The sequence below is a fragment of the Alosa sapidissima genome, chromosome 17 (genome assembly GCF_018492685.1).
Source record: "Alosa sapidissima isolate fAloSap1 chromosome 17, fAloSap1.pri, whole genome shotgun sequence".
Taxonomy (NCBI): domain Eukaryota; kingdom Metazoa; phylum Chordata; class Actinopteri; order Clupeiformes; family Clupeidae; genus Alosa; species Alosa sapidissima.
In genome coordinates, this window is record NC_055973.1 from 18,343,385 (window position 1) to 18,357,867 (window position 14,483).

Sequence of the window (14,483 nt, forward strand, 5' to 3'; positions counted from 1 at the left end):
TCATTTTTATTTGACACACACAGGGTGTGTAGCAGTAGAATACCAAGGACTACAGCAAACAAAATTGACACAGGCTGTTACCAGGAGAGGATAGCCTCTGACAGGTTTCCAAGACCTGAAGACATTTTATAAACTCCTTACCTAGAAATGCATTTGTGTGTATGTGTGTGTGTGTGTGTGTATGTGTGTGTGTGTGTGTGTGTGTTTCCACTTGACCAACTATTTGAAATTGTGCACCCTTTTGGGGGTTCAAACTGAATTGCAAGGTCTCCAATTGTACCCTTTATGTGCAGGTATCAGAGTAAACCATTATCTTGGAGTTATGAAGCAAAGGACTTGTAAAGTGCATGTCCGCCCACAAAAATGGAGGCCATTAAACTAACACAACAGAGATGAAAGAATGTATGTCATCAATCATTTTGGTTTCTTTGTTTAGTTACCCTTTGTTTAGACTAGAGGGCTATTTTATTGTGATATTTTTGATGGCATAGCATAGCAACATGTGGACCTGATTTTCATGTTTCCCAGAATTTACAACAGAAAATGACATATCAAGCATGTAACTGGGACTTGAAAGTATTTTTCCAAGGACAGATTTTTTAAGTGTTCAAAAATGCTTTCAATTCAGTTTCATTTTATAACCTCCGATGAATTACCTTGTTTCCTGCATATGTGGTTTCTTGTTTAACAACTGTTAACAAGACAGCCAACTTTTTTGAAAAACTACACTTGGAACTGTTTATCTTCATGGCATGGCTTTCCTATTGCCACATAGTTTGAAGAGAGAAACTTAGAAAAAGAGCCATCTTCACCCAGCTGTCATAATTCCAGGCCTGCTGTGGTACAACACGGCCACCTCAATTGCACTTGTATTACGATGGTGCACTGATGCTAACAGTAGCAGACCAGGTCAGATTTTTCAGCACAATCCAGATATGACATATTTCACACAGTTATATCCACATGACATTGATTCTGAAAGAAGAAAAACGCATGAGGGATGCTGCAGGAGAATAGAGGGGGAAGGATGGGGGGAGAGCAAGCAGATGAGACCTTCCCCCCTCTTGAAATCTTTAGATATGTTCACTTGTCCTTCACATTGGCTCATTACCATGTAGCACACAGGACACTTTATGAAGGTAATATTAGAGACGGGCTCTTTTGCTTCACTCGTTATCATTATTCAGTGAAGCACCTCTCTGGCGTCCCTGGTCACTTACTTCAGCCCTTTATCACCCGGCCCTGATTACTGCCTTAAGAGAAAGAAATGAGGGACTGATGAAATACTGACTCCCATATAACGATACACATCAAGGTGAGTGCATTCACGCAGCTTAATATGGCAAAGGTTATCCCTGTTTGCAGATGTCTCCCTTCAGTGAGTCTTCCATATATGAACATTTATCCGTTTAACTGTCACTAGTCATTATCACACACAATGTGACAATACGGTTATCCATACCCCTAATGAAAGTCTGAGTGACAGCAGACAACAATACAGGGTGGAGGTTGGCACTTGATGTCTGAGCGCTCTGATGCTAATTCATTTTCCAAAAGCAGAAGGGAGGGGCATGGTGATAATAGGAGAAATGTGGATCAATGCTGGGATTTACCATAGCATTTCCCCTTGATCCAGCCCTGTAGCATCCCCTCAGTCTTATCACTTCAAAAAGAGGAAGACAGGATTTGAGTTTCTATTTATTTAGACTCATTTTTGTTTGGTGAGGCGAGTTTATTTTTACTTATTTTACATCCCCCCCCCCCCCCCCCCTCCCCTTTCCAAATATTATTGTAGTTGATTTATTTTTCCTTCTCACTCCTCGGGAGAGAAGCCGTGAAGTGCATCGCATTAACCATATTGACACAAACACAGCACCAGGCGAAATACGAGTCCCTTTGATGAGGGATTTAAGTAGAGAAAACCATCGGGAGAATTATGGAGCAAATTCCCACAGGATCAATAGATTAGGGAGAAAAAATTATCTTGGTGAGCAGGGAGCCAGTGAGTGAAGCGCTGGGAGAGAAAAACATCAGACACCCGACAGTCCCATCAGCAGCATATGGCCTGACATGATTGTCATCACTTACACTCGCATACACAAAGAGCCATTAAAGAGAGGCATGCTTTGTGCAGCTGATGTGGTGTCTTTGGTGCGCCCATAGTGCATTTGTTAAGCAACTCTATGTGTCAAGCTAGTTTTGATGTACAGGCACTTGGTATGAGAGCACTTGTTTGGTCTAGTCTGACATGAATTCCTAATGACACAATACACTACTCATGCTACATAACACAACATCACTTTCATCACTTTGTCACAAATGTCTATATACATGGTGGCACAGTTAGCTGACCCCTTTCATCAACAGCTTATCCAGAAGAGCTTAGATGCAAAAACCTCTAAACACCACCTACAGTACGTCAAAAATGAGATAACGATAGTAAGTGAATACTTTCCACACATAGTATACATTAGTCAAATATTTTGCTTCAACCCGCTAAATACCACTCTCTTCTTAGTCTGAAATATTGATTTGTTGGTAAAACCTAATAGGAGCTTGATAAAAAATGCTCATTTAAAAGAAAAGTGCTCAGACAGATTTAGAGGGTTTTGCATCTGAACTCTTTCATTGCTTCAGGATGCTGTCAGGATGGTGGAGGCATAGACGTCTGCTGTCTGTTTCTATGACTGTGTGTAAATCCACATTCTCCTTCCATGTCCAAGGTGAACTGCTGCAGTGAACTGTCCTGAGCCTATTAACCTGCCTGATGCAGAAAACCTCTGAATCATCCATCAAAGCCACTTCAATTAAACACATTAAAAGCAATGATTAAATGATAATTTTCGCCCACCATAGCATAATTGGAAAATATATCCTTGTAATGGAGGACACTGAAGACACCGGGCAGAGGCCTGAACACTATTTTTTTTATGTCGCAGTGAACAAGAGAAAGATGCATAAAGAAAGAGGAAGAAAAGAAAGAGGACAATTTGCTTATCAGACCAGAACGCAACACAAATTCACCAAGAAGGGAGCACTAAGTGTGATGTGAGTGAAAAGGGGAAAATTAGGCTATTTCAGGTTTTGGGCCACATTTGGAGACCCCTCCATGCGTGACCCATTTAGCATCAGTCACGCATGCAGAGGTGCCTGACACTGTTGACAGGGGAGGAGAAAGAAAGAGAGAGAGAGAGAGAGAGAGAGAGAGAGAGAGAGAGAGAGAGAGAGAAAGAGAGAGAGAGTGAGAGAGAAAGAGAGAGAGAGTGAGGGTGAGTGAGAGAGAGCTTTGGAGTGTTCATACTTCACCCTTCAACAAGCAGGGAGTTTCAGATGGAAACGCAGTGATGGTCCCTGGAATTGCAGGAAAGGTTGACTCCCAATCAACTAGTCAGTCAAACACTGAGGTACCCTGAATTTTAAATATGCAGGCCTGGGAGAACAGACACAAACACACATATACACTCACAAATACACACGCAGACACACACACAGACACACACAAACACACACACACACACACACACACACAGACACACACACACACACAGAGAGAGACACACACACACACACACACACACACACACACACACACACACACACACACACACACACACACACAAACAAACACACACACACACAAACAGACACACACACACACACACACACACACACAGACAGAGAGACACACACAGACACACACACACACACACACACACACACACACACACGCACACACACACCCACACCCACACACACACACACACACACACACACACACACATACAAACACACACACACACACACACACACACACACACACACACACACACACACACACACACACACACACAATGAGGATCACTAGGTTAAATAATGGCCATCCGCCAGGCTGGAAAGCTTTGTGAGTGACCTGTGCTGGTCCTCCATCATCCTGTGGCACTGCTGAACATTAATGGTTAATTGATGTCACAGGGGACTGCTGATCAAAGGGATTTTTTTATCCATCAGCTTCTAAAATATGCACCACTGCCTTTCTATTAGTGAGCAGGGCCAGCAGGAGGGAATGTGTCAGACAGGAGTGGGGGATATTTAGGGGGGGGGGGGGGGGGGGTTGGCCCCTCCGTTCCACAAGACCCCCTCTAGATCCAACTTCATCTGCCCCCCTCCCTGGCAATTATACCCCCCCTCATTCTTCTGCCTCCCTTCACCGAATATGTGCTACCCCTCTCTGGGGTTTAAGAGCTCCTGCCTTGACAGCCCGTCAACTGAAATAGAGGCAAATCTTATTTATGTGGTTGGGGCTTTAGAATTTTTCTCCTCGTTGAGTTGTGTCTCTGCTGCGGCTCTTGGTGGGTATAGAATTATTCTTGCCTTTTCGATTGTCTGAGTTTCCCGTAAAAATAGCATCTACAAAGGAGTTCATAAAATGGTGTTCATAAAATGGTAATAAATTACCATTAATAAATTCATTATTTTTAGATGCACAGCAACATTCAAAGATCCCATAAGATAGATAGATAGATAGATAGATAGATAGATGGCATTTGAAATGGTCTATATAGGCATGCATTTGCTATTGTATGTGAGTAAATGTGTAAACACTCAGAAAGATCTGTATTCTACAGGTGAAATTTGTTTTTATCCTAATCTCCCCATTACTTTTTATTAACTCGTCCCCATTGTTGTTCATTAAAGCTTGCATAGAATCCTTATGGAGCTTTCTTTTCTCAGTCTAAGTCTTACACTCCTGGCTTTGTTGCAGCCCACACCATATTCTACACACATCACTATCTCCAACTGAGGTGAATTCACCCTGCAGGACATTTTGTGATTGATCCAGCTGGTACCTGTGAACTCATTCATGTGTTTTATATTTGGATAACAATAGGAGGTGGACACACCCCAAGTAAGGGGGCACTGCAGTCTGTGTCTGTGTGTGTGTGTGTGTGTGTGTGTGTGTGTGTGTGTGTGTGTGTGTGTGTGTGTGTGTATGTGTGTGTGTGTGTGTGTGTGTGTGTGTGTGTGTGTGTGTGTGTGTGTGTACAGTATGTGCGTGTTTGTGTGTGTGTGTGTGTGTGTGTGTGTGTGTGTGTGTGTGTGTGTGTGTGTGTGAGGAGGGGGGGGGTGTCAGTGGCACACCAGCAGAAACACTGGAGGGCTGGAAGGAGGCTATTGTAAGTTCAGAGACAGATGGAGCAATGTAGGCAAGGATCTGTTAGAAGAGAACAATAATTTCTAATTTAGGTGCTCTGCTTATAGCTGGGGAGAGGCTATAATGAAGGCAATACTGCTAAGGTCATAATACCTGGTCAGAGATCTATACAGAGTTCCATTTATGTGGTCTATTTTTCTGCCCCGGTGGATGGAATGACAATAACCATTGTTGGTTGAAAAACAGACTCCACATTTCAATGCATAAAACTTCATCACATGTATAGTTCAAACAGTAATCTCAGTAAGTGTATTCTCTCCAGCTGATAGCCTATGATTTAGAAATAGTCCATTAAGTTTACTGAACCAGAAATCAAATATAAATAGGGCATTGGCAAACTGCCACGGTTCTGTGAGCAGCCTCAATCTAGATTTTTAAATAGGTGAAATATCTTCTATCTATGCAAAGAGGACCAGGACACAAAGAGGGTTCATAAAAGTGGACTACCACAGAAAGAGGAGCTGTAGCCTGACTTCTTTAATGCCATAGTACTTTGAAAACTTATTTGTCCTTCTGTATGATGAAAAAGTTTGCTTGCAAATTCTCCAGTGATTGTCTGTTATGAAGTAAGTGATAGTAGTGCATTCATGAACAGTCTAATTACCCTCTTACAGCTTATTTGTCTGCAGAGAAACTTTCGCTATCCCCGAGATAGCTTTGCCCGTAGGTGCTACACTCTGAAAGTGGCAACATTTCCTGTCCTGTTCTGTGAGAAAATCACCTGAAAATTCTTTCCAGAAATCCAAACATGAGTGAAAATCGGGCACTTTCACACTCTGAGCCTATTTGTATGTGCTGGAGTTTGAGTGTGTGTGTCTGTGTGAATCTTGCTGTGTGTGTGTGTGTGTGTGTGAGGGAGCAGTAGGCGGGTATAATATGAATGCCTGGTGCAGTAATATCACCCATTTGGCGGTGGGCCTGGACTGATTAGTATTGCCCTGAGCCTGAGTAAGTGTTTGTTGTGCTCGTTGAACATCCACCCCCGTAAGGTTCTTTCGGTCCCGATTAGTTCAGACGTGAGGCATTTCGCGGGGAGCGGCAATTGTGTAAAAGATCCAAGGGGTAATTTTTATCAGCTAATGTTTTGGCCCCCCGATCACACCATATGCTACACACCCTGAAAAATGCTCATTGTTTCATTTGCTGGGAAATCGGCAGACACATCTTATCAAATCAACCAAAAAAGATTCAATGTAGTTCTAGAGCAAGCAATTGCTCGATACTGCCCTTAGTTTTAGTTTCTCTAGCTGCATTTAAAAGATAGATATTGATAGAATAAGATGAAGTTAGAAAGAACAAATGAACTGTGAAACTTCAGAGCAAATGGCTGTTAGATATCAAAATCAGCTATAACACTTTCATTCATTCAGTTCATTGCACACAGCACCTATAAATGAGTTGCGCCGCTCTCCTCACTTTCTTCCTCTCTCGTCTCCTGTCGTTCTCTGTGATTTTTGCTCTCACTCTACTCACTCTACCTTTTTCTGTGATTCCCCAGTGGTGGGCCGCTTGATGAAGTGCCAACCTCCCGCACCGTTATTGTATGAGAGGCGGCCAACTGTCTGCTTGTATGAGCATATTCATCTGTCAGATGGCTCAGGGTTCCACCACTCCACCATGGGCATCGGATAGTCGCTCCACTCCTCATCCACAACCTCATCCCGGATGTCAGGTGGGCCAGGGGCCTGAGTTTGACTTCTGGGGGGGGGGGGGGGGCGGTAATATTTGCCCACGGGAAGTCCCTGATGAGATTGCACTTCTCAAGACACTGATGGATAGAGTCACTTTATTTTCTATCATTCCCATATTTCATTTATTTGAGTTCTTGTTTATGGGATCTTTCTGGTCAAATTGAGCTAGAAAATGTATTAAAATATATTGTTATCTTTAAATTGTACGAATACTCATTTGCAGAGTCCAGAAACTTTCTCTCAGCCATAGCAACCTCCTACGCCTCAACACTCAAGTTTTGTTTTTGTGGTATGTACTGTAAACATGTTTATTATCGTTACAGGGATAGCAAGTTACCCCACCTGTTCAAAGAATCCCCTCCCTCGACTCAAATGACACTGCCATTTAAAACACTTGAGGTTGATTACACAAAGCCCAGTGAGATTCATTGTGCAGGCCAATTACACAACTGTCTGGATTACCCTTGATCACGTAGCTCCCACCAAACACCTGCATACTTTTCTCACCACACCTAGCCCTGGATCTTTGCACCAGTCACACTGACTTTCATGATAAATAGGCAGGGAGATACCACAAAGAAGCACTGAGGTCCATGGTTCATCAAAGAAGGTCTTTTTTAGCACGACAGGCTTTGCATTTGAATCCAGAGTATTAGATTTTTATGAAGAGGAAGGTGGAAAACACCTATTCAAAGGATTAAAGCAAGAAAAGGCCTGACGCAAGTGACTTGACTACACAAAACATATCATATTGTCATTTCAACACATACAGACACAAGCACACATACAGTATAGGATCACACACACACACTGTATAGGATCACACACACACACACACACACACACACACACACACACACACATACACACACACATACACACACACACACACACACACACACACACACACACACACATATAGAAACACACACACACACACACACACACACACACACACACACACACACACATACTTCTTCTCTTTTATAATTAATGAAGGTGTCTCTGTGCAGTTGAGAGTAATGTTAATTAAAAAGAGTCTTTTCTACCCATGTCCTTTGCTGCATGTGTGAAGCTGCTGACACCATCACCAGCACTGACAGTTTACCCTCAAGCTCAGCATTATAAGCTGTGCTGAAGCAAGTGTGATTTATCTCACTGTGCAGCATGTCTGTGCAAATCATTTCTCCAAAGTACAAAAACAAGGGCGGATGTGAGTTTTACCATAATTATATGGATTAACGCAGTAGCTCCTGTTCCTAGCACAATTTTAATCTGTACCAGACTGTGTGCATATTTCAAGGTGTGATGTCACTCATCACACATCACCTCACATGCAGCCTTGCTTTAACAACACCTGAGATTAACTATAAATGTGAATGCAATTTTATTCAGTTTAATGTGTACCTTAATTCATTTTCACACAATAAATAATATAACAATAACTCAGTTGTGGTGCGTTATTGGAAATTAAACCATGACTGTAAGACAAAAGGACTCTGCCTGTCACAGAGTTTAATTGAACATGATATCTTAATTTGCACACAACTGCACATTACAGTAATTATATGATATTTTCCAAAGACTAAGCAGAAGGCAAAAGAATCCCAACCCTCCTGTTGACTCTCCAAGAAAGAAAAAAACAGCCTCATTTCAGTACAGAGGAGGCTTGTCTTATTTAAGTGAGACTTCTAAACCAGACCTCTTGAGAATAGACTCACAGTCATTTATCACAGTCACTAATTATGTAAGGTTTAAATCACCAGTTTCCAGTAAAAAAAGGGAGAAAAGGGAGGGGGATGGGACAACAGTGAAATCATCTAGAGTAAGGAGAAGTGAGAAGAAAGGATGTAATTGCCATATGTCTGGACCCAGGATGAGCGGTTTTGGTTAATTGGAAGACTCTGTGTGAAACGGATGTGAGTATGATTTTTCTCATTCTTTTAAAAAGACGTCTATTGTAAGATGCCATCACACAAGTTCAGGGTTTTATTCACAATTTGCATTGTGCTTTAAACTCTGGCAGCTGGTTTCTTTTTTAAACCTGAGTCACTGTTGTCATGGAGACAGAAATGGAGACGAACGACATGGCATAAAAGGCAGAGGTCATGATGTTCCAGAGAGGGTTTAAAATGATAAAGAGGCAATAGGATAGCAATTGCCACTATTATTATTAAATCAGGTGGCAGTGACATTTACATTGCTGTGCTAACTAGGCAAACTATTCCAAAAGCATTAGAAAGCTGCCCACTGAAAATGTCTCACAATAGGAATGAACCTTTTATAAAAAGGCACACAGTTATACCATCTGTGTCCATTCATAAGCCAAAAGTCATTGTACAACTCACCTATGAGAAAAACCTCATAACACAGATTATCATAAATTGTGTCGTAAAGTAGTGAGGAACTGTAACGAGACCCATTTGAATGGTCTCTCTTCTGTATCTGCTGTGCCCATGGAGAGGCTAGTCAATTAGGACACATCAAGTCTTGGCATTCTTATGTGTGGCATTTCGGAACATATTAATGAATATTTGAATTGCTTGTTTGGGTTATGGAAAAGCAACTGATTAATTATACAAGAGAAAACAAAGTAATAGCATAGTTCCATGAGTGGTGAATGTATTCATACAGCAAAAAGAAAGAAAATTATTCATGTGTTCATGCGCCCTACAATAAATACTGACACAATTGGTTTTCCTCTTCAAAAACCAATGCATATGCATTTTTTCTTGTGGATGGTACTTTGATGAACTTCAAAGTAGTAAATGAGTTGGCTGGTCTTCCTAATTGGTAATGTCTTTGGTCTCTCTGGTATCTAAAAAGTTTTGTGCTTTTTTTTGTTGTTGTTGTTTAATAAAAGGGCATATGATTCCACATATCAGTATAATCACCAAATTTAATTTGCTCAACCTATTTCTCTTAACGATGTATGTGTGGTATAATCACCATTGCACAATTTGCATGATCCGAAACTGAAGACCTTCACTGAATATAGAAAGGGTAGACAGTGCATTTGAAGTCCATCTGACGCGTCTGCCTCCACCCCAGCACCATCCACGTTACAGTGGCCCCCTCCTCCCCCTGTACTGTACATTCATTCTAAGTACCATCTTGAAACACCATAGTCATAATATACCTTAAATAGCAAAAAATAAGATTGATCTACCGCACACTGTTGACATTTACTCGATTTTATTCAGAGCGAACAACGCATTTCGCATACAGTGTCCTCAGGTTCGCTGTATGTTCATAATATACCTTGTTTGAAAGCTGAGCGCCTCCGGAATCGATACATATTAAGCTTTCTATGAAAACAATTGTTTTGTGCACTGTATTTGATTATTATCACTATACATCTTATCCAAATGCTATAAAATGCCCCGTTCCACCCCCTCGTGAATTTGTGCCTCTGTACCTTTTAGTCTGGGTTACACAAGGATGGCAATATTCCGATCCGTCATAAATTGTCTTGAAATGATGGTAACTCATATTAATGGAATATCCATGTTGCTTTATTCATAAGTTTGGTAGATGTATAATCCAGCTCATACAAAAGCAAAGAATTAGAAACAAACTTGTTTGCAAACTTATTTTCCGGTGATTCCTGTGTGCTGGAAGCCGTTTCCCACAACACAAGTTAGGTTGACGCACACTGGCGTGTTCACGAAACTCCTCCAGTTAAATAGATCCCACCCATGTGTCTTAGCTACCTATAGACCTCTGAAGATCACCTACAAAAACACAAAGCTGCCATCTTTGCCCATATAAGGAGTTACCAGCTGAAAGAAAAAACAACATTCAAGCCTCTGTAACTCGTTGACAGTACATCACAGAGTCACTCTGACTGTTTCTGAGAATTCTACTGGGTCTTAGCTTTGGAAAGAGGTCAAGCATTTTTATGATGGGCCATAGTATGTGGGAGCAGTGCCCTCCAAAGTATATGATGATGTGCAATGTCGGGCAAAATAACTCAAAGTAGGGGCCATAACTTAAGGGGTTAAAAGCATTCATGTCATGCTTTTGATAACCTGTACGTAAAATGCCAAAGTTGGATTGTTGCAGTTGGTGTGCTGGAGCCTTAGGTTACTGGTCGGCCCGCTGCTCTTTTTCACGCTTGTTATAGAGTTCTTAAAACCAAAACCATGAGGCCTAAAGCATGTCAGCAAGAAAATGCATCTCTATAGTTAGATATCAAGTCAAGTCAAGTCAACTTTATTTCTATAGCACATTTAAAAACAACTGAGTTGAACCAAAGTGCTTACAAACAAACATAAAACAATGACAATGGTACAATAACAATAATAACATAACATGGGGGGAAAATAAATACATAATTCAAATAATAAACAAATTGGTCAAAAATAAAATAAAGAATAAAGAGTGTGTGTGTGTGTGGGGGGGGGGGGGGGTTGTATTAAGGTAGATTAAAAGCTTGGGAGAAAATGAAAGTCTTTAAATTAGACTTAAAGCAGTGGTTGGAGAGGACTTAATATGTACAGGTAGACTATTCCAGAGTTGGGGGGCAACAACAGAGAAGGTTAACTTAACTCTGTGCTCCACAGGTAACCAGTGCAGCTTAGCCAACACAGGAGTTATATGCTCACGTTTCTTAGAGCCACTTAATAATCTAGCTGCTGCATTTTGAACTAGCTGAAGTCTGTTGAGAGTGGAGTAGGTCAGGCCTGCATATAGTGAATTACAATAATCTAGTCTAGATGTTATGAAAGCATGTTGTATAAGAGTTTCAAGATCGGAGAAGGACAAAAAGGGCTTCAGTTTTGCAATGGTTCTTAACTGGAAAAAGCTGCCTTTGACCACACTATTTACTTGCTTATTAAAATTTAAAGAGGAGTCAAAGGAAACCCCAAGATTCTTTACTTCACTGTGGCAGTTTGCAGAGAGAGGTCCTAGTGCATTTTTCAAGATAGAAACATCACTTGGAGGGCCAAAAATAATTGTATCAGTTTTACTTTCGTTCAGTTGAAGAAAATTTCTTGCCATCCAGCATTTGATGTCACTGAGATATGGACACCATTGGATATCACAGTGTCTCATTTGATTGTAACACAGACCACAGAAGGTTGCTCAGGTGGGGCCTTGCAAATGGCTCCAGTAGACAGACGCTCAGCTAACTGGTTCAAAGTGTTTTCTTTGTACGTACTGACCTACAGATGATTCATTTCTTGTGCTAATGAAATGAAAAATGAAAAGTGTTGATATTGTAAACTACAGTAGACTGGCTTAGCAAATGTCAAGGCTAAATGTTAAATTCAAACAAAGACATTTTATTTTTACTACTTAAATATACATTTAAGGTCTGTCACTAATGGAACTGTTTACAAGTCTGGTCAGTCATGCAGAGCCTTGTTTATTTTTTTCCATGACAAATAAAAAGGTCTAAATTATAAGGCCATTTATTGCAACATATTTGTTTGTATAAACATTCTTTTTCTGAGTGTGTGTGTGTGTGTGTGTGTGTGTGTGTGTGTGTGTGTTATTACACCATTTATTGCAACATATTTGTCTATGTGTGTGAACATTCTTTTTCTGAGTGTATGTATGTATGTGTGTGTGTGTGTGTGTGTGTATATATATATATAAGTACTGTATATATACTTTTTTGATCCCGTGAGGGAAATTTGGTCTCTGCATTTAACCCAATCGGTGAATTAGTGAAACACAAACAGCACAGAGTGAACACACAGTGAGGTGAAGCACACACTAATCCTGGCACAGTGAGCTGCCTGCTACAACGGCGGCGCTCAGGGAGCAGTGAGGGGTTAGGTGCCTTGCTCAAGGGCACTTCAGCCACGGCCCACTGGTGTGTGTGTGTGTGTGTGTGTGTGTGTGTGTGTGTGTGTGTGTGTGTGTGTGTGTGTGTGTGGTGTGTGTGTGTGTCTATGTACCCCTCTCTATGTACCCCTCCTCATTCTATCTGTTCTTATCTTTTTCTCTCCCTCTCTCTCTCTCTCTCTCTCTCTCTCTGTCTCTCTTTCTGTCGGTCTGTCAGACGTTTTCTCTTGTCTCTCTTTCTCTTTCAGGCCCCTGTCAGGCCCTTGTAATGATCAGCTCATATGAGAACCACTGAACCATCTCCACATGGAGAGAGGTGAATTAATCAGTAACACGATGATGCCTGAGGAACACTGAACTTTCTCCATATAAGGTCTTCTCTGTGGCTCGCTCTATCGTTGTGTTTACCCACTTCATCAGGTCTGCAAACTTTGACCCTCTCACTTATCTCCCCCCCTTCCTGTCTGTCTTCGTGGCCCTTTATAAATTGTCTTCACCCAGCCAGTGAGTGTAAGGTTACGTGTCTGGATTACACTTGTAAGGAAAATAAATTTGATTTCTGTCCACATAAAAACATTAATAAAAGTGAATTGCGGCTGTAACGATGAGCTCTTAATTGTGTTTTATTAACCTGGAACCGGCGGAGTGTTCCCCATGGAGCCATACTAAAACGCAGCAGAACTCTAGGAGCCATGACATCAGAGAGGCAGCTGGGACTCCATTATGAACCAGTACCCATGGTGTAATGTGGGCATCAGCCTGTCATACTGAAGAAGAACCTGGTTCCTGTGGACAGATTTTGTGGTATTCATTTTTCTCTAGTATGGTCTAGTATGGTCTCTGGTCAACTGTATGTTTGTTTTCTCTTTTGTCCAATGTTAGGTTCAGATGCAAATAACAAAGGTGTGCACTCTAATGATTTTGTAGCATGTTTTGATTAAGCTTCAGGTTTGATTCAAAGGTTTTCACGGAACAGCACAGCATGAGAAAGAAATCACATTTAGACATTTATCAGTGATGTGCTGTATTTCGAAAGATTGGTTTAACGACTCAGCCGAGAGTAATTTCTTTGCATGATTATGACTCATTAATATAAAAAGTGAGGAAAAAAGTTATACCAGGACTAAGCTTCAATACATTTCCTTCACACATTAAAGCTATCTCAATCACTTAAAGTCTTCCTCTGAAGCTACTGCAACCTCAATGAAACTACTTTGATGTTACATTTGCACAATAAGCTGCTGTTTCTGACACATTCCAGATATATATGTCTAATCAAATATGCACAACACACACATCTGCCTGTCAGGGTAAATCCACTTTTTACTTTTTTTCTTTTTTTGATTGGGCTATTTGAAGGGGTATCCTCTGACTGCCAAAGTCTGCTCAATTTCTGACAGAACACTCCAGCAGACCTCCGATTGGGCTGGATCTGAGCCACTGCAAGCTTTCATTCACTCACCGGCCGTGAATTAAACAAACACCCACTTCCAGTCTCCTTGCCCATCAACTGTCATCTAATCCAGCTGATGCAGCAGGGAAGACGGAGAGGGAGAAAAAGGAGTGTGTGTGTAGGGTGGGCAGTGCCAGATTACAAAACCACTCGAGACGATGTCAAAAACAATAGAAAGATGATGTCCTACTTTGGGAATTCTTGAGATTATAAGAATGTGTCATTTTAGCAACCTCAAGGGGTGTGTCTCGAATGGAAAGGCAGCACATTGTATTCTTAATGAAATTCTGCAGCAATAACACACTGTAAGTCATGCAAAGGAGGAGGAACA